This window comes from Enhydra lutris, unplaced genomic scaffold, assembly GCF_002288905.1.
Source record: "Enhydra lutris kenyoni isolate GAN:26980312 unplaced genomic scaffold, ASM228890v2 scaffoldscaffold13, whole genome shotgun sequence".
Taxonomy (NCBI): Eukaryota; Metazoa; Chordata; class Mammalia; order Carnivora; family Mustelidae; genus Enhydra; species Enhydra lutris.
The window spans coordinates 35,672,926-35,692,237 of NW_019154097.1; positions in this window are offsets into that span (position 1 = coordinate 35,672,926).

Sequence of the window (19,312 nt, forward strand, 5' to 3'; positions counted from 1 at the left end):
AGGGGATTCCGGTGTGAGAGAGATGAACTGCCAAGTCACATGGCAAAAGATGTGGATGCAGAGAGAGGGTGAAGCCTTAGTTCCGTTTTTCTGATCCAACATAGACTTCCTCCCAGGCTCCTGGGGAGATGATCTAAGAAGGACATGAAGCCCTTAACCCAGCTCCTACTTCATGTGAGGGGCGAAAAAGGAGCTTAAAAACAAAAACACACAGGTTTGGGGGGAATGAGAGCAGGGTTCAAGCAGGTCTTCCTTATGAAAACACCCCCACCAATACTTCATAATAACTGATGAATGAATGAGCTGACCACGATGTAAGCTTCCAAACACAAGGGTAGCAGATCACAGTAATCATTTTACCCCACCTGATAGAGGCTGATGGCTTCCCCTGGGGTTGGGGTGCTCAGGTGGACCCCTTTCTCCAGCCCTCCCAGGCCTCTATTGTCAAACTAGAAGAACAGTTTGAGGGGCATGCTGGAAAAGCATTCTTGTTATTAAAGCTTCCGAAGACTGATGAGGAAGGCCTCCTTTCTGGGGGTGATTATAGCATGGACCAGGGGCATGAGGCAGGAGCAGGTGACCATGGAAAACTTCTAGCCTGTGTTGCTCCTGGACACACAGGAGACCTACATTTCCTAGCCCCACTGTTTCTTGCCACTGAGTTCTGCCAATAGGTGGAAGCAATATATGCCACTTCCAGGACTCACCCCCAAACCTCTTGCCTGATCCCCCATAGCGTTCTCTTTTCTGGTGTCTTCATCAGATGCACGGGGTCCAGTGAGGATCTCTCAGGCTTTAGGCTGAGGGTGGGAAGGCTATGGTCCAGGGCCAAATCTAGCTCTCCATCTGTCTTTATAAATAAAGTTTTATTGGAACGTGATCATGCCCATTCCTTTCTATTGTGGTCCATGTCTGTTCCACACCACAGCGGCAGAATCGAGTAGCTGCCCCTGTATGGCCTGCAACGTTCCATATGTACTATTTAGCCCTTTCCAGAAGAAGCTTGCTGGCCCCTGCCTTGGGGGACAGTGGAGCCACTAGTTGGAGGGAGACTAGGTTCCCAGATGAGTCCATGGAGCACAGTGTCCCCTCTGCCATCAGCTCCACTGGACTGTGACACGAGCGAGAAAGACACCTTCACTGTGTTGGATCTCTCAGATTTGGGGGTTATTTGCTGTTCCAGTTTCTCTGCCGTTGGTGTGCGCCGCCCAGGGAGCTGTGACTCTGGGACCAACAGAAGCAGGGTTGTCAGCCCATTTGCTCACTCTGTGCCCCGCACACCCCAGGAAGCACGCCGGTCTCCTGGCCAGGGTCCATGGGGGACCACGGTCACTCAGACCCGGTGACTTTTCAGAGAGCAGTGGGGGCCCCTCTCTCCTAAGGGAGTGATAAAGGACTAAGGGGAGCTGCCAGTAGGGAGAGGGGGGCCCGCACTGGTGCCAGCCTGCTGGCCTTGGAGAGACAGCCTTGCTCTCAGGAAAGTCATCTTAGGAAACTTGATCTTGAAGGTTTGTCTATCACTGGCTGCGCAGTCCTAGGTAAGTTACTGGACTCTCCCGTCCTAGGGTAGCTGGCGACAGGCAGTCTCCAGCAGAGGCACACCCCGCCTGGAGCGGCATTTGCGGAGTGTCACTTTTCTCCAGCTCTCACTGTCCACGCTCCGGGCCCTGGAAACATGTCCCCTCTGAGGAGATGCCCTGGCCACAGCCTGAGGCCCTGGGCACAGCTGCACAAGGGGCCCACCAGGGCTCATCGGCAGACTGGGCTGAGCCACCTGTGGCAGTTTCCCGGGATTCTGACCCACGAGGACGGAAATGCTGCTCGCAGCCGCGCAGGGCCATGCACCAGAGGCACAAGTGGGAGGATCCAACCCACAGAAAGGAAAACCCAGTGTGTCCGGAAGCACCTGCCCAGTAGAACCTTCGGAGGTTCTGCATCTGTACCTGACTGCTGGGGCAGACAGCAGGTCTCTGGGCCACAGCCTTGGTCTCCAACACGTGGCTACTGAGCCCTTCAGGTGCGACAGAGGAACTGGACTTTGCACTTCAGTGACTTGACACGAGTTTAAATTCAACTCACGTTTATTTCACTACTTTTAATTCAAATATGGCGAGTGGCCGTCGTCTTGGCAGTCCTAGTGCTTTGCCGCCAACCTCTCCAGGCCTTGGCTGCCGGGGCCTCTCTCACCTTTCCTAGCCCACGCCCTCTGACGGAAGCCACCCCGAGTGGGGTTTCTCGGGGCCCAGGGTCCGCCCAGCTCAGCGTCCGGGGCTGCACCTGCGGTGGGACCAAGTGCCAAGGAAGGCCGGCGTGCGGGAGAAGCAGACAAGGCCCATGTTTTCTCCTCCATGGGTGTGGCCTTGAACCCCAGTTTCCGCCCACAGTCCCCACCGCACAGAGCTCTTAACAGCAGAACTTCCGAAACGAGATGTTCTGGGAATACGCTTCCCAGGCCATGAATTCCTTAACCAGCATCTTTTACCCTGCTCCTCCTCAGAGCTGCCTTTCATTCTGCTTCTCCGTCGGGCATCTCTGGAGGTGGCAAAGAGAGCCAGGGAGAGGGGAGCGGACTGTCAGGGTTGGCAGGGCTCGGGGCACGCTGGGGTTGAGCTAGGTACACAGCTGTCCTCCCATATTTGCTGGGTGACCTGGGCAAGTGGGTTAACCCCTCTGGGCTCCAGCTGACCCCTGTCGAGAAGGGCATGTGAGCCACAGGAAAGGCCGTACAGGGGGCACAGGGAGAGCAGCTGGGTCGTGCCACACGTGGCCTGTGGACCCCAGAGATGGCCAACAATTTACTTAGAATTACACAGCCAGTGAGGACCAAACAGAGGCTAAATTCCAACCAGTCCTACCTTGGTGCCTTTATACTCTGAAAACAGGACCTAAATTCAAAGCCAACCTATAACCCCTGCGGCAGGTGCTCGGGGGCCAAGGAGTTGCAGGGATGGGGCAGCATCAGGGCACCCCAGAGCGGGAGGAGGGTGGGGAGGGGTGGGGCCGAACCAAACCGGGACCTTGAAGCAGGAATCGTCATGGGGGTCCCCAGGAGAGAGTCTGGAGGCCAAGACGCTGTGTCTCCCCGCTCCCAACTCAGCTGAACCGTTAGCAGATTCCATGATCCTGAGCGAGCCTTTAGTTTCCTTGTCTATAAAATGGGCATGATCAGAGCAACGAGGGTGTCGGGAGAACTCAGTGCGCTCTTGTATGTAAAGCTGTGCCGAAGGAGGTGCACAATCAGGCCAAGAACCACCGCTCCAATTCTGAGGAAGGACCAGGAAACAGGCCGTGTCTTCTAAGAACAGCCCCTCGGAACGGAGGCTGAGAGGGAGCCTGCCCAGGAGCTGTGGTGGGCGTGAGAGCTGCTGAAAAGCCTCCGCCTGCCTGTGACCTTGGCCGTCCCCTCCATGTCTAAAGGTCCTCCAAGGGGAAGGTTTTAAAAGCCCCCACCCCCAGCTTGTGCCCACCCTTGCCTCTGTGGACGGGGAGCTGCGGGCGGAAGTGGGGGGAGGGGGAGTCTTTGGCTTCTCTCCACCCAGACTTGCCCTGGGGTTCCCGAGAACCTTGAATTCATTAGTGGCTACAGCTCTGAGCCTTGATTAAAAAGCTGCTGTCTTTCCCCCTTTTTTTCCTTCCCTCTCGGCTCTTTCCCGAGCAGTGATTTCAGTTTGCAGCTGGCTCTCTCCGGGGTGGGCAGGAGGGCAGGACCCGAGCTCAAGGCCGCCCCTGGTGGGGTCAGGGGTGGGGGTCCTGGGCATTGTCCCTCCCGCCCCTTCCCTCCTGGCTCCCCTCCCCTCTCCTCCTTTCCCTCCTCTGGTGCTCCAACCCCACCGCCCGCCCCCCGGGGGCAGGCCAGGATCGGACACACCTGCAGTGCACATTGATTGCCTGATTAACGGGAGATGGATGGGTCCCCGCTGTCATCAGCATGCAGTTAGCGATGACCCCTCTGCTTGGCCTCTGCTCTGACCTGAATGGATCAGTGAGCAAGATGGGAAATGGGAACCCAGTGAGAGGAGGGGCTAGGCCAGGGGCAGGGGCTCAAAGGCTTCCCAGAGTCAGGGGGGCGGGGTGGAGGGTGGAGGGGTGGGGTTGGGTGGAGGGGTGGAGGCCCCCCTCACCTCACTTGGCCCAGAACCTTCCACTGGGACCAGTGGACCTCAGTTTTTCCTCTCTTCTAAATGGGGAGACTGAACTCAATGTTTTCTAAGAAAGTTTTGCTGGAGTCAGAAGAGGGGGACCCTTGCCTCTCCAAAGCCTTCATCCTCTCCCCACCCTCCCAGCCCCTCTGTCTGCGGGGACTGGAAGCCCCCTTAAGCTGAGATCTTGCCTTCCTGAGGACTCTTACTTTCGAAGTCCTTCCGCCCTCACTGTCCTGTAGGGGCAAGGCCCCAGGGGCTCACCGCAGGCGGGGACACCTTCGGCTGGCTCCTAGCTACATGTGGCCTGGGCACACATGTGGAGTTGCGGTCACGGCCAGGCAGGGGCTACATATCCAGCCCTCTACCCCTCCGAGGAAAGCGAATTTGAAACTGTCAAGGGCACGTAAAACCGGCTCCTCACCCCATAAAATGAAGCCACAGTCCTATACGCTCGGTGGCAGTAAAGATCACAAGTTTTTCATAAAGCAAACCCCAGAAGCACTGTGTGTTCTGGGAGCGGGTGGGAGGGGCTCCCCCAGGGCCCAGGCCTTCTGGGGCGTGGGGTGGGAGAGTCGCCCAGCCTGGGCAGGATCCGCGCCCTCCCCCAACCCCCTGGTCCTTGGAGTCACCCTGTGCGGGGTGTGCGGGCTGGGCCTGGAGACAGCGTGCGGGGTGGTCTCAGCACCTCTCTTGGTCACTTCGCAGCTTTGTCTTGCTCTGCAAGCTCAGGCCCCCCTCATCCCTGAAATGGGAAGATATGATCTACCCTAGAAGGTTCCCTGAAGGCTCCCATGAGGTCACTGGCCCCGCGTGGCCCAGAGCAGAGCAGTGGCCCACCGGCACAGTTATGCATGCCCTGTCCTGTGGTTTCCTTACTGATCTCCTGAACACACCCTCCTGGAAAATGAATACACAGGATTCCTGAAAGCTCTGAGACCACAGCAAACACATCGCCTGCCTCCTGGGAGCATCGACGGTGTGCACAGAGCCTGGCACACAGCAGGTGTGCAGACGCTGGGCGAGGGGACGCATTCACACTCGAGGTTCCTGGGCTCCGTCCAGGATGCTGACACCCCGTGGACAGAGCTCGCAGAAGACGGCAATGCTGAACAAAATCAAGCCTCGACCACCCCTGCAGCTTCTCGGCAGGGAGATCCGTGGCACAGTGGGTGGCTGTGGGGGCCACGGGGGGGCGGGCCGGGGAGGACAGCAGGCCCGGTGAGCATCAGGCTGGGCTGGGCAGGTGTCTGTGCCCCCCATGGCATCAGCAGCCCCCGGGGTGAGGTCACGTCTGCTGGGGCTGCTGTGACAAACCCAGTGGCCTAGCCGGCAGACATTTCTTGTGTCTCCGTTCTGGAGGCCGAGAGCTTGAGGGCTCGAGATTCGGGTGGTGGCGGGGCCGGGTCCTTCAGAGGCTGCGAGGGCCTGGCACAGCCTCTCCCCTGAGCTGCAGACGGGCTCCTTCTCCATGTGTCTCTTCACTTCGTCTTCTCGGTTGTGCGCATCTCCGTGTGTGCGTCTCCTCTCGTTGGAAGGACATCGTGTTGAATTTGGGCCCACCCCTGTGACCCCACTGTAACTCAGTTACCTCTGTCGAGACCCTGTCTCCAAATATGGCGACATTCTGAGACACCCGGGGTTAGAATGACAACATATGAGTGGGGGAGCACATTTCAACACCGAGGAGGTCACTCTGCGCTCAGAGCAGCCGGTGCCCCTGGGGGACAGGAAGCAGCAGCTCTGGGGATGAGAACGGGCTGGCGGGCACCCGGCTTGGGGGCTGGGGGCCTCCAGCAGGGCCAGACAAAGATGGGGGTGCCAGCCTGGAGGCCGCCCCAGCTGGCTGGGCTGAAGAAGCTTCCTGTGAAGCCACAGCCCTTTGAAACATTGACTAATAAGGTTTTCTTCTCTTTCGAAGTTGAATGAGTCAGTAGCTTCATATAGGATCCCATCTGTCCGCCCCATCCCTGCCAGTCGGATTCTAGGCCCCCGGCCAATCGAAAACACCACACTAGCTTCGTATGAATCTGCTCAACGCCGAGTGTTGGTGAATGTTCTGTTTTCCCTCGGCGGAAGAGAGGCCTCTTGACTGCCCTTCTGGGGGGGGCGGGTCCTGCCTCCAGGATGACTCGAGAACTGCCACCAAGGAGCTTGGATGGCATCTGAATCAGTCACAGGAGGCGGCAAGTGACAAGGAGATGGAGGAGATGGGGGAGACGAGCTGAACGTATGGGAGGAGTTTTTCACGGAGGTGCTCAGGGCAGGAAGGGGGGCCCCGCAGCAGGCTTAGTCCTTGGCTCATTGTGGGGTGAGGCTCGCTTTGCCTGGACGTCTCCTGGTGGGGACTCCGCCCCTCGGGGACAGTGCCAGATGCCTGTCATTAACGACTGCAGAATGACCCACAAGGGCCCAGGGGCCGGGCGTGTGTGTGGGAAGTGAAGGAAGCAGCAGAACTGGTCCCCGGTGGGCTCTGGGAGGGCGAGTGCCCCTCAGCGGGCGGGCAGCACTGGACGCGCCCCAGGGCTCAGGCAGGCTGGGAACGCTGCCGGACGGGGTTTGGAGGGGCACGTCTGTGGCGGCCGGGAGCCCCCTTCTCCGGGGGACGGGGTGTGCGAGACCACTCGAAGTTCATGGGGGCGGGCCCCCAGAGGCTAGACTTCAGCAAAGAGCAGGTAAAACCCCTCAGGGGGTCAGCAGAGCGGCCCCAAAGCCCAGGCGCTTTGCTCGCAAGGGGCTCCTGCGGTGATCAGGAGACACGGAGGGGTTGCGTCCTGCCCACGGCGGGGCAGAGGAGCGACTGGGGGGGGCATCAGTTCCTGCAAGATGTGGCCCCCTGGGCACAGAGACAACAGCGGTCCACAAAGGAAGTGAGCCTCTGGGGGCCCCTTATGCAGGGGAGGAGCCCCTTAGAGGACCGCTCAGCTGTCACCCAATGCTCTCATCACGTCGTGCACCTTGCCCCCGACCTGCTCTGACAGTCGCCACTCTTCCCGGGACCCTCACTGTTCTTGGTCCATCAGAGACTGGCCCTGCCTGTCTCCACCTCCCTCTGCCCCTGGCCACCCTCCCCTGTGGTTCCCAACTCCTTTGTGCCCTGCCCCCATCACCACCCACGGTTCCCTCTGTCCCAGGGCTCTCCCCTCTCTCCCCCAGCTGCTGACTTCTCTCTTCTGATGCTTGCTGACCAGATATCAACCCCAGACTTCCTTTCTGGCCTTCTCTGGCCCCCAGGCTGGCCCGAGGCCCCGTGTCCTGGGTTCTCATCAACTCCCAGCTTGAAATGCCTCATTCGTTCCTGGGGCCGTCTGACCTGGCCGCCTGCAGGAGGCCCCTGAGGAGAGCGGTTGTCTCGCTTGGTCACCGTTTCCTCCTCGGATGCCGGCCTGGGGCTTGGCTTGTACGGGCGTTCACAAACCCTAGCTCAAAAGAAAGAACGAGTGCCGATAGTCCAGGATGCTTATCAGAGTGAGACTCAAGGCTACGTGGAGTGGTTAGGACGCCTGCCAAGGGCATCCAATCATCCAGATGGCTTCTAGACCCAGCCCTGGGTTCGGATTTCTGTTCTGTCACTGATTGGCTTAGTGGTGGCCTCGGGGAAGTGATCATTCCCTCTCTGGGCAGGGGTTGTCATCTGTTCCTTGTACGGGGAGGAGTCAATGAGATGACATGGGACAGGGAGCCCTAGGGACAGAGCAGGACAGTGCAGAGTGGGCTCGGGAGGGAGGGGGGCCAGCTCTCCTGGTTAGTATCTTGTTCTCCAGGCCTGGAGGCCGCTCACTCCTGCCCTAGGATGGGGGCAGGAGGGATCTTCTCTGGGTGTCCCCGAGCCGTCCAAAGCAGCAGCTGCCCTGAGCTGGCAGGACGGACGGGGCCCCGCCAAGATCTGGAAGAGCATCAGGCTGCGGACATAGCTGGTGACAGTGGCTCCGCTCTGGCCCCATGACTCTGTGGGAGCTGCCATCACCTCCACCAGCCACGCTGCATCCACGGCCAGCAAAGACTTCAGGAGAAACCAGGGGACTGGGCTTCTTGTAGGACACAAAGCCCTTCTGTGTGCCTGAAGGCCGCCTACGCCTATGGGAGCTCTTCCCGGGGACCCCGGTGCTTCCCTCAAGTTGCTCTTCTCCCCTCATCGGACCCCATGAGACGCCCGGCTGGCTTATCCACCAGCAGCACAAATGCCAGTGGCTCACATACTTGCTGGAGCCTCAGTTTCCTCATCTGTAAATTGGGGGGTCATAACCCCTACTGTGCACAATGAGATGTTCGTGAAGTTGCCTGGCACAAAATAGATCCCAGTCTCGGCTCCCTTCTCTCTGCCCACAGCTTCCCCCCGAGGGTTCTGATCCCATCACCTACATTCTAGAAGCAGAAGACTCCTCTCCAGGCTTAGGAAAGATCCCAGTCCCCTTGCAAGGGCAGAGCTAAGGCACAGACGGGGTTCTCCCCAGCAGGAGGCAGTGCTGGTAAGAGAAGCCATCCGCCCAGGGAACTCAGGGATAATGGTGACATTTCGGGACTGGCATTTGCGGCAGGAGATTTTCAGGCTGAGGCTGTTTTGCCTGTGAGTCAATGGCTTTGATGAAGAACGAGTTGGTGGGCGGCAGGTGAGGGAGAGCCACACTCCCCCCCAAGATGAGGCATGAAATCCCAGCCTCTCCACTCTCCGGCTGTGTGACCTTGGACCAGTCTCTCGACCTCTCTGAGTTTCCTCCTCTGTAAAACGTGGATGAAAGTGGGTGCTGATTCCTGCCCCACGGGGGGGTATGCGCTGAGGACCACGCGGGCTTTACACGGGAAGCCTGGAGCACGGCGCCCGGCACGTGGCGAGCGCTCTGTTCCTCTTAGTCACCGCCGCTGCCGTTCTTATTTTCATTACCAGGAGCTGGCAGTGTGCTCGACAGATTCATCAGCCTCAAGCCCTTGTCTCCCAAACAGCAAAGCTGAGGGAATGTGGCTTGCGACTTGGGGAGGGGCAGGCATTTCCAGACTCCTACCAACCTGATTCCTTTGAAAACATACATAAATTTTTGCCCTTGGACTGACTAATCGTGTTCACAGACGGACTGGCTTCCAGATGGAGCGGGGGGCCCGCGAGGCCAAGGGAGTTGGGCAAGGTCACCGTGTCCCACAACCTCTGTTCCCCCCATAAGCCAAGCTGCCTTCTCCCAGGGCCTCGCTGGCGTTCCCGAGGGCCCGGCCAGTGAGGACAACGTGAGCTGAGACTGCGTCAGGGAACAGGTCAGCAGGGGTGGAGAATGGGGGTGGGGGACCTCTCGGGATAGCTAACCCTTGAGGCTGTGGGAGGGCTGGAATTTTCCAGGACCTTCCTGCAGGAGCGGCGACCCTGGCCAACCTGCCAGTCTGTGCGGAAGCTTCTGGCGCTGGCCCAGAGGCGGCTTCCAAACGCTTTTAGGCAGAGGGCACTGGAAGCTGGCCCAGGCTCCCCTGGTTCCTAGTCTGGGGGCAGCAGGGTGGGGGGCACCGGGCTGACACGCAGTGGGAAGGAGCCAGCCGCTGCCCACAGGTGGAGGGGGTGGGCTGAGGAGGGCCTGGGCTGGAGGGGGGACCATGAGGGCAGAGTTGGGGGAGAAATCGTCTCTGCAGCCCATCTCCCCTGCCCACAGGCAAGTAGAACAAGGAGGAAAAGCAGCAGGGCTGGAGGGGGAAGGAAGGAAGGAGACACAGGAGGTGAGGGGAACTCCCCCGTGACTATTAAGTATGAGTGAGGGAGGGGGCCTTTCTGTGTCCCCTTGGGTGGCATGCCATGCTGCCATGGCCGGGGAGCAGATCTTTGCCTATGAAATGGCCAGCGTCTCCTCTCCCCTCCCTCAATACCACTTCTTTCTGGGATTCGCCATCATGCTGGTGGGAGAAGTCATGAGGTGAGCAACTGGCCACTGTCATACTCCTCTGACCATGTTCCCCCATCCCCCATCCCCTGGCCACACCTCTCCCTCCTCCTCCAGGAAGTCTTCCTGGATTTCTCTCAGCCCCACTGAGTGTGGGGGTGGGTCATTTTACACCTACAGCACAGTGAGCCAAGTCTGAGGGCCTGACTGTGTCTGAGCCGCTTCCCAAGCTCCCAGTCAGCATGTGCTGACAGACCAGCCTTTCCTCTGCAGGCGATTGACATGCACATGGCGGGGACGGGGTGGGGAGGGACGGCAGGGCTTAGGGTCTTTGTTTTCTGCTGCTCGAGCGGCATGAACGGCGCAAGACTGCTCTTCAGCGCATGAGGAAGGAAACAGCGATACTGTGCACTGGGCGACAGTGCGGACCGGCACCCACCAAGCGGGAGGGAAAGCGCGGAAGCCAGGTGGGTGACCCGCGCTCTCCTGCTTTTCTCTCCACCCCACAGGCTAGAAAATGGGGCCCAGTGAGCTCCATGACCGCCTCAAGATATCACAGTGAGTGGGCAGAACTGGGGCTAGAACCAGGGTTCTTTTCCCCCAACTGGGGATGGCAGACAGTCCGCCGGTTGGCCCCCACGAGCCTGCGCGGCTGTGGGGAGCCCTGCACTGAGAACCCAGAAGCCGTGCTTGGGCTCAGTGGGAATGGGCGCTGGGATGGATTAGCAACGTCTGCCCTGGGTGTGGGCAGGGAGCAGTCGCCTGCCCACCAGCTGTTGCCTTGTTGGACTGTTTCCTGCTGGCCCTGAGTGGTAGGTGCCTTCCCACCCTAGAAGCCGAGACATCCATGTGATTTCCCTGAGGCCTTACATGCCCACTGGTCCTACAGCTGCCGTCCGGGGGCTTCACAGAGGGGCCCAGGGCACGGGGAGGACCGAGCTGGTGTGTGCACTGGGCATTCACAGTGACGCCCCAGTGCTCAAGGCTTTATGCACTTTGGATCTGGGACGGAGCCCACAACAGGGAGAATGCTGGGGTTTTTACTAAACCTTTCCAGAGAACACCTTTTGGAGCTGGTCCATATTATAGTCGAAGAACTCCCCCGGGGTTGTGGATATGAGACGGGCTGGTGGAGTGCAGATGCCACTTTCATCAAAGCCAAACGAAAGGCAAGCTCCAGCGACCTTTAGGTCCCATGACCTCGGGCTGCTTCCGCATCTCCAAGCGGCAGAAATAAAGTGCCCTCGCGGAGCCTTCTGCTGACCTGCTGCGGGGCTGGGAGCAGCCCTGGCTAACCCTGGTAATAGTGGTGCGGACTGCGTGTGTGCTGCACAACGGAAGGAGGGGGTGAGCAAGCATGTTTGTACCAGTTAGCTGTGTGGACAGGTTGGTTGCAAAGTAGTTCATCTGAGAAATCAGTCTTCTACCCTTGTTTGGTGAAACTTAATAAAGGAAAAGCTCAGTAGAATGAAGTTAGGAGGCCAGAAAGAGGCGTTCTCACGCCGTGTCACTGCATGTCAATTCCAGGAAGAACCATCACTTAGAGACCCCAGCGGAGGCCCCCGCCACAGGAGGGAATCACGACTACAGACCCAACAGGGAAGGACGGACGCTGCTTCTCCAAGGAGAAAACCACTACCCCAGCAGCTCAGCCAGTGAGGAACCGTCCTCGCCCTGAAGTCCTGCTTCTCCAGGGGACTTTGGTCCAGGACAGCCCCTCCCAACGTCCTGTCCATAAAGCCACGCCCCCTCCTTTCTTTGTTGGACTTGCCTGTGGTCTTGCCGTAGCTTGCATGTCCCGAACTGCAATTCTCCAACCAAACCCGCTTTATCGGTAAAGTAGCCGGTGGTGTTATTTTGTAGGTTAACAGTTTGGATTACCTTCCGGGTCTGGGGGAGGGAAGGGGAGCCCACAGTTCTCATGCAGAATGGTGAAATCTAAAGAGGAAATGGACAAAAGAGTAAGACAGACAACACGGACGGTAATGACGGTGACGATGCCTGGTGCCACCTGCCAGGGGCTGGCCTTGTGCTGGGCTCTGTGCCAAGCGATTCCAGTTAATTTCTGCCGTAGCCCCATCCAAGAGTGCTACTGGTCCCACACTGCAGATGAGGGAATGGAGGTCCGGAGAGGCTTACCCAGTCAGTAAAAGTCGGAGCTGGGATTGGGGCCACTCCGCTTCTGACCCATCTGTGGTGGGATCGGGCTGCCCTGCCTTCGGTGCGTGGAGGCTATAGCACCAGCCCCTGGCTGGGAGGGGAGCTGGGGCACCTAGCCCAGGGGAGGCATGGGCATGGGCTTCCCAATTCCTTCCCTTGGTACCTCTTGGACTTCTGGTCTTGGACCTGGACCCTGAGCCAGGGCTGGGTCTCACCCAGGACATTTTAGACTTTCTGAATTGCTAGAACCTTTATAATTTAACAAATCACAATGGCACTTGGATCCACTGATGACATGGTATTGCCTGGCTTATGGGCACAATTCTGGGTTGCAGCTGAGAGCAGATACACTCTATTGGCGGCCTCAATGGGATAGGGTGGAGGCACCTTAGAGGTCACTCATGTTAGAGGTCACAGTGCTCAATGAAGAAGAAGGCCCCTGGTGGGGTAAACCAGGGCCATGCCCTGTCTTTCCTTACCCCAATTTTTATTTACTCTTAAGTAGATCACACACACAAAAAAAGGGCCCATGAGTACATGAATTTTCACAAACTGAACACCCATGGAACAGCACCTCATGTCAATGCAAATTGAACAAATGTTTTGTAAATTTCTAGAACCTTTAAAAGAGAGTTTCGTTCAAGCCCCAGTTGGGACAGCTGCCTGGGATAGACAGTCTTCAGAAAAGGAACATACATTCTTTACATAAAAAAGTCACAAATTGTTAGGACACTTCCGAAAGGTGCAGACCTTACGTTTCTAGTACACACAGGGCTCTATGACTTTAACCTTATGGGGACCAGGGAGGTTTCTTTCATTTTTCTTATCTTTATGTTTGGAATGCTTCCTTTTTGGTTATTTTTTAAATGAAGCAGATGTACAATGTGTGCTCGGGGCAGAAATAGAGCCCATGCCTTGAGGTGGTGCCAAGTCATTTTGACCTTGGTAAATGTTCAAGTATAGCTTCCCTGGGAATCCAGGAGCTGTGCCCACAGACATTAAAAGTTGAACATTTCCTTGACTGTATCACTCAGAAGCCGCCTAACATCTCTGGTTGTACTTTGTGTAAGTGGAATGACACAGCACGTGCTCACTGTGCCTGGTTTCCAGCCCGCGCCATCACGCTTGGGAGACTCACCCGTGCTGCCTCCCGCAGTGGCTCATGGGCACTTTGCATGACTGTATAGTATTCCTTTGGCCGGGAGTCCCACCCTTCAGCCATTCTCCTGTTGTTGGGTTTCTGGGTGGGTGTACAGGGACGAACACGCCTGTGTGTCTTTTCCTGAGTGTGCCCGTGCATTTCTGGTTGGAGCAGAGCACTGGGTATTTATAGATGTTGTAGCATTATTAGAGATTGGCTCACAGTCTTCCAAAGTGGTGTCGTCCTCCCCATGCCCCCGCAGTGGATGAGGGCTCGAGTTCTCCACGCCCTTGTCCACTCTTAGTCTTCTCCATCTTTTTCGTTTTGGCTCTTCTGGTGGTGGTGGGCGGGTAGGGACATCACACTGTGGCTTACCCTTGCATTTTCCCAACGGCCAATGTTGGGCCTCTTGTTATATGCTTCTTGGCCATTTGGGAAGCCTGTTACCCCCTCTCTGTGAGGTACCTGTTCAGGCCGAGTTTTCTCCTTACGTAGCAAGTAGCTTCGACTGTGTGGATTGCCTTCCCTTCTCTCAGTAGGCATCTCTGCTGACAGGACATCCTTACAATAGTCCAATCTATTCATTTTTTTCATGTACGGAGAGTACATTTTGAATCCTGTTTAAAACATCTTTGTCTCTTTGGAGGTCACAAAGATGTCTGCTCTAAGTGTTTCACTGCTTTGCCTTTCGCATGTAGAGATGCAATCCATCTGGAAAGTAGGTTTTTTTTGTTGTTTTTTGTTTTTTTTTGTAACTTGTGAGGCGTGTTTTTGAGAGGACATTTCTACCCTCACTGTCCAGGGCTGGCCCTGTTGACTGTGTTGTGGGGAGGGGCTTCTGCCCTGGAAACTCTGTGCTTCATCAGTCAGTGTGTCTGTCTTTGCGCCAGTCCCATGGTGTCCTAACTGCTGGGGCTTTATCTTGGGTCTGACACCTGGTAGCACGTGTCTGCCAACCTTGCTCTTTGTTTTCACCATCTTCTTGGCTACTTTTTGGCCCTTCACCTTTTCATATAAATTTTATATCAGCTTGCCAATTTCCACCAAAAATAAACCTACTGTGATTTTTAAAAAAGATTTTATTTATTTATTTGACAGACAGAGATCACAAGTAGGCAGAGAGTTGGGGGCGGGAAGCAGGCTCCCCACTGAGCAGAGAGCCCAATGCAGGGCTCCATCCTAGGACCCTGGGATCATGACTCGAGCCGAAGGCAGACACTTAACGACTGAGCCAGGCAGGCGCCCCAAACCTCCTGTGATTTTGACTGACATTGCACTGAGTGTAGACATCAGTTGGGGAGGAACATGTTTACAGTACTGCAGTTTTCCAATCCATGAACATGGTCTATTCCCCTATTTGTGTAGAGCCTTGTTAATTTCTCCACCGTTCTGTAGTTTTCAGGCGGGCGGTCTTGCCTGTCTTCAGCAGACTTCTTCCTGCTCTGAAACCTACAGCTACTTTACAAGATTAGAACGATGACCAATTGCAGCCCCCACCTCCTGCCTTAAAGATGTGGTTGTTTCGCCCCAGCTGAGCAGGTCTGTGAATGAGAGGCCCATGGTGGCCAGATGTTCTGCATTTTTTTTTTTAAGATTTTATTTATTTGTCAGAGAGAGAGAGAGAGAGAGAGCGAGCACAGGCAGACAGAGAGGCAGGCAGAGGCAGAGGGAGAAGCAGGCTCCCCACAGAACAAGGAGCCCGATGTGGGACTCGATCCCAGGACGCTGGGATCACGACCTGAGCCGAAGGCAGCTGCTTAACCAACTGAGCCACCCAGGCGTCCCGATGTTCTGCATTTTTGTTTTACATCTTAGACTTTTAAAATCCTGGACTTTGGGGTGCCCAGGTAGTCAGCTGGTTAAGTGTCTGTCTTTTGGCTCAGGTCATGATCCCAGGGTTCTGGGATCGAGCCCCGCATCGGACTCTCTGCTCAGTGGGGAGCCTTTTTCTTCCTCTCCCTCTGCTACTCCCCTTACTTGTGTGCTCTCTTTCTCTGACAAATAAATAAAATCTAAAAAAAAAAAAAAAATCCTGGACTTTGGTGGTATACATCCAGAAAAGAGTTAACACAGGAGGCTTGAGGCAGTTCTCCTTTGAAAGGTCTGCCCACAAGGTGGGCTTCGGACTGGCATCTGGGAGCCTGGATTTCGGGAGGGCTCCCACCATTCCCTAACAGGTAAGAACGGCTGGCTGCTGTTGGCGCAAACCACATGGCGTATGCCGAGCTCCCGGTTTCCTTCGAGGAGTCTGCACGTTTGGCGTGCGTCAGGCAGGGGGGTGCCTCCGTGACCAGCCTGTGATGGAGCTCCCCTGGCAGACAGCACCTCACATGTGTTGTCTTAACACGCTGCGGAGAAGGCTGAGCGTGTCCTGTGTGACTCTGCTGGGAGAGAACGCTCGGGAGCTCGTGCCTGGCTGCCTCTGGGATCCGTCCCTCGCCTCTTCCCTTTGCCAATTTTGCTTCCTAGCCCTTTGCTGAGGTACTACTATATGTTGAGTCCTGTCAGCCTTTCAAGCGCATCACTGATCCTGGGGGCGGTCCTGGGGACTCCTCCTCGCCCCCCATAGGGGCTCCGGGCTTCCTGCTCCCAACCCAGGGCTGCTTCGGGGACGGTACAACTGGTGGGAGAAGAAGTGGAGGACACTACGGATCAGTTTCTGCTGGGAGAACGTGTTCCATCTAATGTCGTATGAAAAAGACGTGGGGCAGCGCAGTCCGTCCCACACGGTGTGATTCTTTTTTTTTTTTTTTTTTTTTAAAGATTTTATTTGACAGAGACCACAAGTAGGCAGAGAGAGAGAGGGGAAGCAGGCTCCCTGCCGAGCAGAGAGCCCGATGCGGGGCTCGATCCCAGGACCCTGAGATCATGACCTGAGCTGAAGGCAGAGGCTTAACCCACTGAACCACCCAGGAGCCCCTGTGTGGTTCTAGTTCATGCGCGGGACGTATGACAGCTGCGACACGGTGGATGGACCTGGAGGACCTGACACTAGGTGAGGACGAATTCTGTGTGACCCCACACATGGGAGGTACCTGGAGTCATCAAAGTTGCACAGACAGACAGTGGAATGGTGGTTGTCAGGGACGGGGATTGGGGAGAGAAATGGGGATTGGTGCTTTATGGGGACAGTTTCAGTGTGGGGAACCTGAGAAAGTTCTGGAGATGGATGGGGGTGATGGAATGTACTCCAGGCCACTGAACTAGGCACTTAAAAATGGTCAGAATGGTAAACCTGGCATTAGGTACATTTTAGCACAATAAAAAAAAATCACAGTAAAACAGGATGTCTCTGGATTCACATTGGCACAGCCCGGGAAGGCGCAGACTGACATGCTCACTTGTGGCCGTCGTCTCCAGAAGGAGGGATTGTGGGACATTCTAATCTCTCTCTGCTTCTCTTTTTTCCTTGTCTTTTGGCACGAGATATATATTGCTTTTTTTCATGCCAAAAAACGTTAAATACAGAAAAGCATGAAAAAGAGAGAACAAACATTTATATAAGTACTGCTTTTGCAATTTGACAAAAAAAAAGTATCAACAATAAATACTATGAGTGAGGAAAAAAATCAATGTCCTCAACCAAACAGAAATACAGGGAAAACAAGGACAACCTAATTGTTTTGCAAAAACACCTCAAGCCACGCTCTAACTGGAAAATATTCTGCAGCAGTCCCGGGCCTCTGCTGGGTCAGGACCCGGAGGACTGGTAGACTCCTGGCCACTGGCACCCCGATTTGCAGTCTCTGGGGAGGCCCAGGTGCTGCCCTGTTAAAGCCCTAGGGGGTTCATGGGAGATATGGATCCCCAGGTTCTGAGAAACTGCATCTGAAAACCCTTTCTCCGCCTGCCGCTGGCTTTCCTCCTGCTTTGTTGGGATCCTGGTCCGTGTCCGCAGTCCGAGTGTGAACCAGGTCCTGAGGGCGTGCCTGCGGCCACACTCCACGAAGTGGGGCCGTCACCCCCAGGGAGGCCGTGGAAGGCTGGCATGATGTGCTAGAAGATTCACCTCTCACAGGGACAGCCCCATGTGCTCTGCTGTGGGGGGGACAGCGCCTTTTGCCTAGAGCATGTTATCACCGTGCCTCCCTGGGGACAGGGCTTGGCTCAGGCAGGCTGAGTGACCCCCCCCAAGGTCACCCAGCTAGTCGTGTCTGCAGGACTGTGGCCTGAGGGCGCCTCTGGGGCTGCAGCCCCTCCATGGTGGGCAATCGGGAGGGGCGTGTTCAGGCCAACACGGAGGGGAGCTCGGGGCATGTGCCCCGCAGCCCTCGCTCCTGAGGCGGCAACCATCACGGACAGGTGGTTGTCCCGTCGGAGGGGACTGCTTTCCCTGCCCAGGCCCCCAAGCGCTCCCTTTAGCTCTTGACCTCCTGAGGAAGCTCCTCCGGTGATGACACGGGGGTGGGGGGCTGGCGGGAGCGGACAGTGGGGCAGACCCACCCCCCACGCCCCACGCCCCAAGCTGCTCTCCAGCCCCCAGCTCCGGCTGCGCGCGGAAGAGGCCTGCTCAGAATTCACGGCGGCTCAGGGGCTCATGAATTATGTACGGGCGCCAGATCAATCCGTCAGCGCCCTGTCAGGGAGGAATCAAAGGCCCGGGTGGCCGGGGGACAGCGCTTTCCGGAAGGAGACACGAGCTTTCAAGGCCCGCCGAGGGGCCGCCTCTGAGAGCCCTTTGCCGGCGAGCTGGCCCGGCCCGTGGGCGCTGCGCTCCCCGCCCCTCCCCAACGCTCCGCTGTTTCTCTGCCGGGCACGGATTTGACAAATGTCTTTAAAGGCAGAGGAGGGGTAACAACAAACGCCTGGGCCCATGTGTCTTGAGCCCATTCCAAGATGTTCCGCGTGAATAATTGATGCCACTGCCGGGTTTGTCATGAGAAGGTCACCTTGGGGGGGGCCCGTTTCAGCCACAGCATCCCCAGCTTCCCCTGGAGCTGACGGGCTGGCCCCTCCTCCCCTGGGCCACCACAAAGGGCTAGTGATTTGGCTCCTCAACCAGAATGCTGTGCTTTGCTCTGTCCAGGCCCCAAGACTGATGGGGGGCAGGGAGAGGGACCCGGGAGGGTGGTGTAGGAGGGCAGGGAGAGGGACCCGGGAGGGTGGTGTAGGGGGGCAGGGAGAGGGACCCGGGAGGGTGGTGTAGGGGGGCGGGGAGAGGGGCCCGGGAGGGTGGTGTAGGGGGGCGGGGAGAGGGGCCCGGGAGGGTGGTGTAGGGGGGCGGGGAGAGGGGCCCGGGAGGGTGGTGTAGGGGGGCGGGGAGAGGGGCCCGGGAGGGTGGTGTAGGGGGGCCCAGGGCGGCCGGGACACCTGACTCCAAACTACCTGGCTGAGGACAACAGAAACGTCTTCTCTCCCAGTTCAGGAGGCCAGAGGCCAAAGCGTTGGCGGCAGGGTTCCTTCTGGAAGCTCTGAGGGAGAATCCGCTCCATGCCTCTTTCCTAGCTTCTGGAGGCTGCCGGCAACCCAAGGCATCCCTTGGTTTGTAGACACATTACTCTGGTCTTTGCCTCTGTCCTCACATGGCGTTCTGTCCTTTGTGTTTCTGTATCTGTGGCTCTTCCCTTTTCATAGGGACACCTGTCCTCGGACTTAGGGCCCACCCTAATTCAAGGTGAACTCGAGAGCCTTATCTTAATTACATCTGCAAAGACCCTCGTTCCAAATCAGGTTGGTTCTGAGGTTCTGGGTGGTCACATATTTTGGGGGCCACCATCTAACTCACTTCAGTGGGAGACACAGCCGCACATGAGTGGGACAATAGGGACAGCACTGCCCAGCCTCATGACTGCAGTGACCTCCTTTCAGGGCACAGCTGGGCCCAAAGCCCCACGGGGGACAGAGCCCACGACTCTGAAAGGGAACCTCCAGGAACCAGAACCTGCTTGGTTCCTTGATGCAGGCCACTGTCCCCAGGTTCCAGTTGCTCTGGGTTGGATGGGATGTTGTCCCTAACGAGATCAGCAAGGTGAAATTCAGTGGGTCCCATGCCAGGGAGTGGCCGGCTGGTGAAGGTT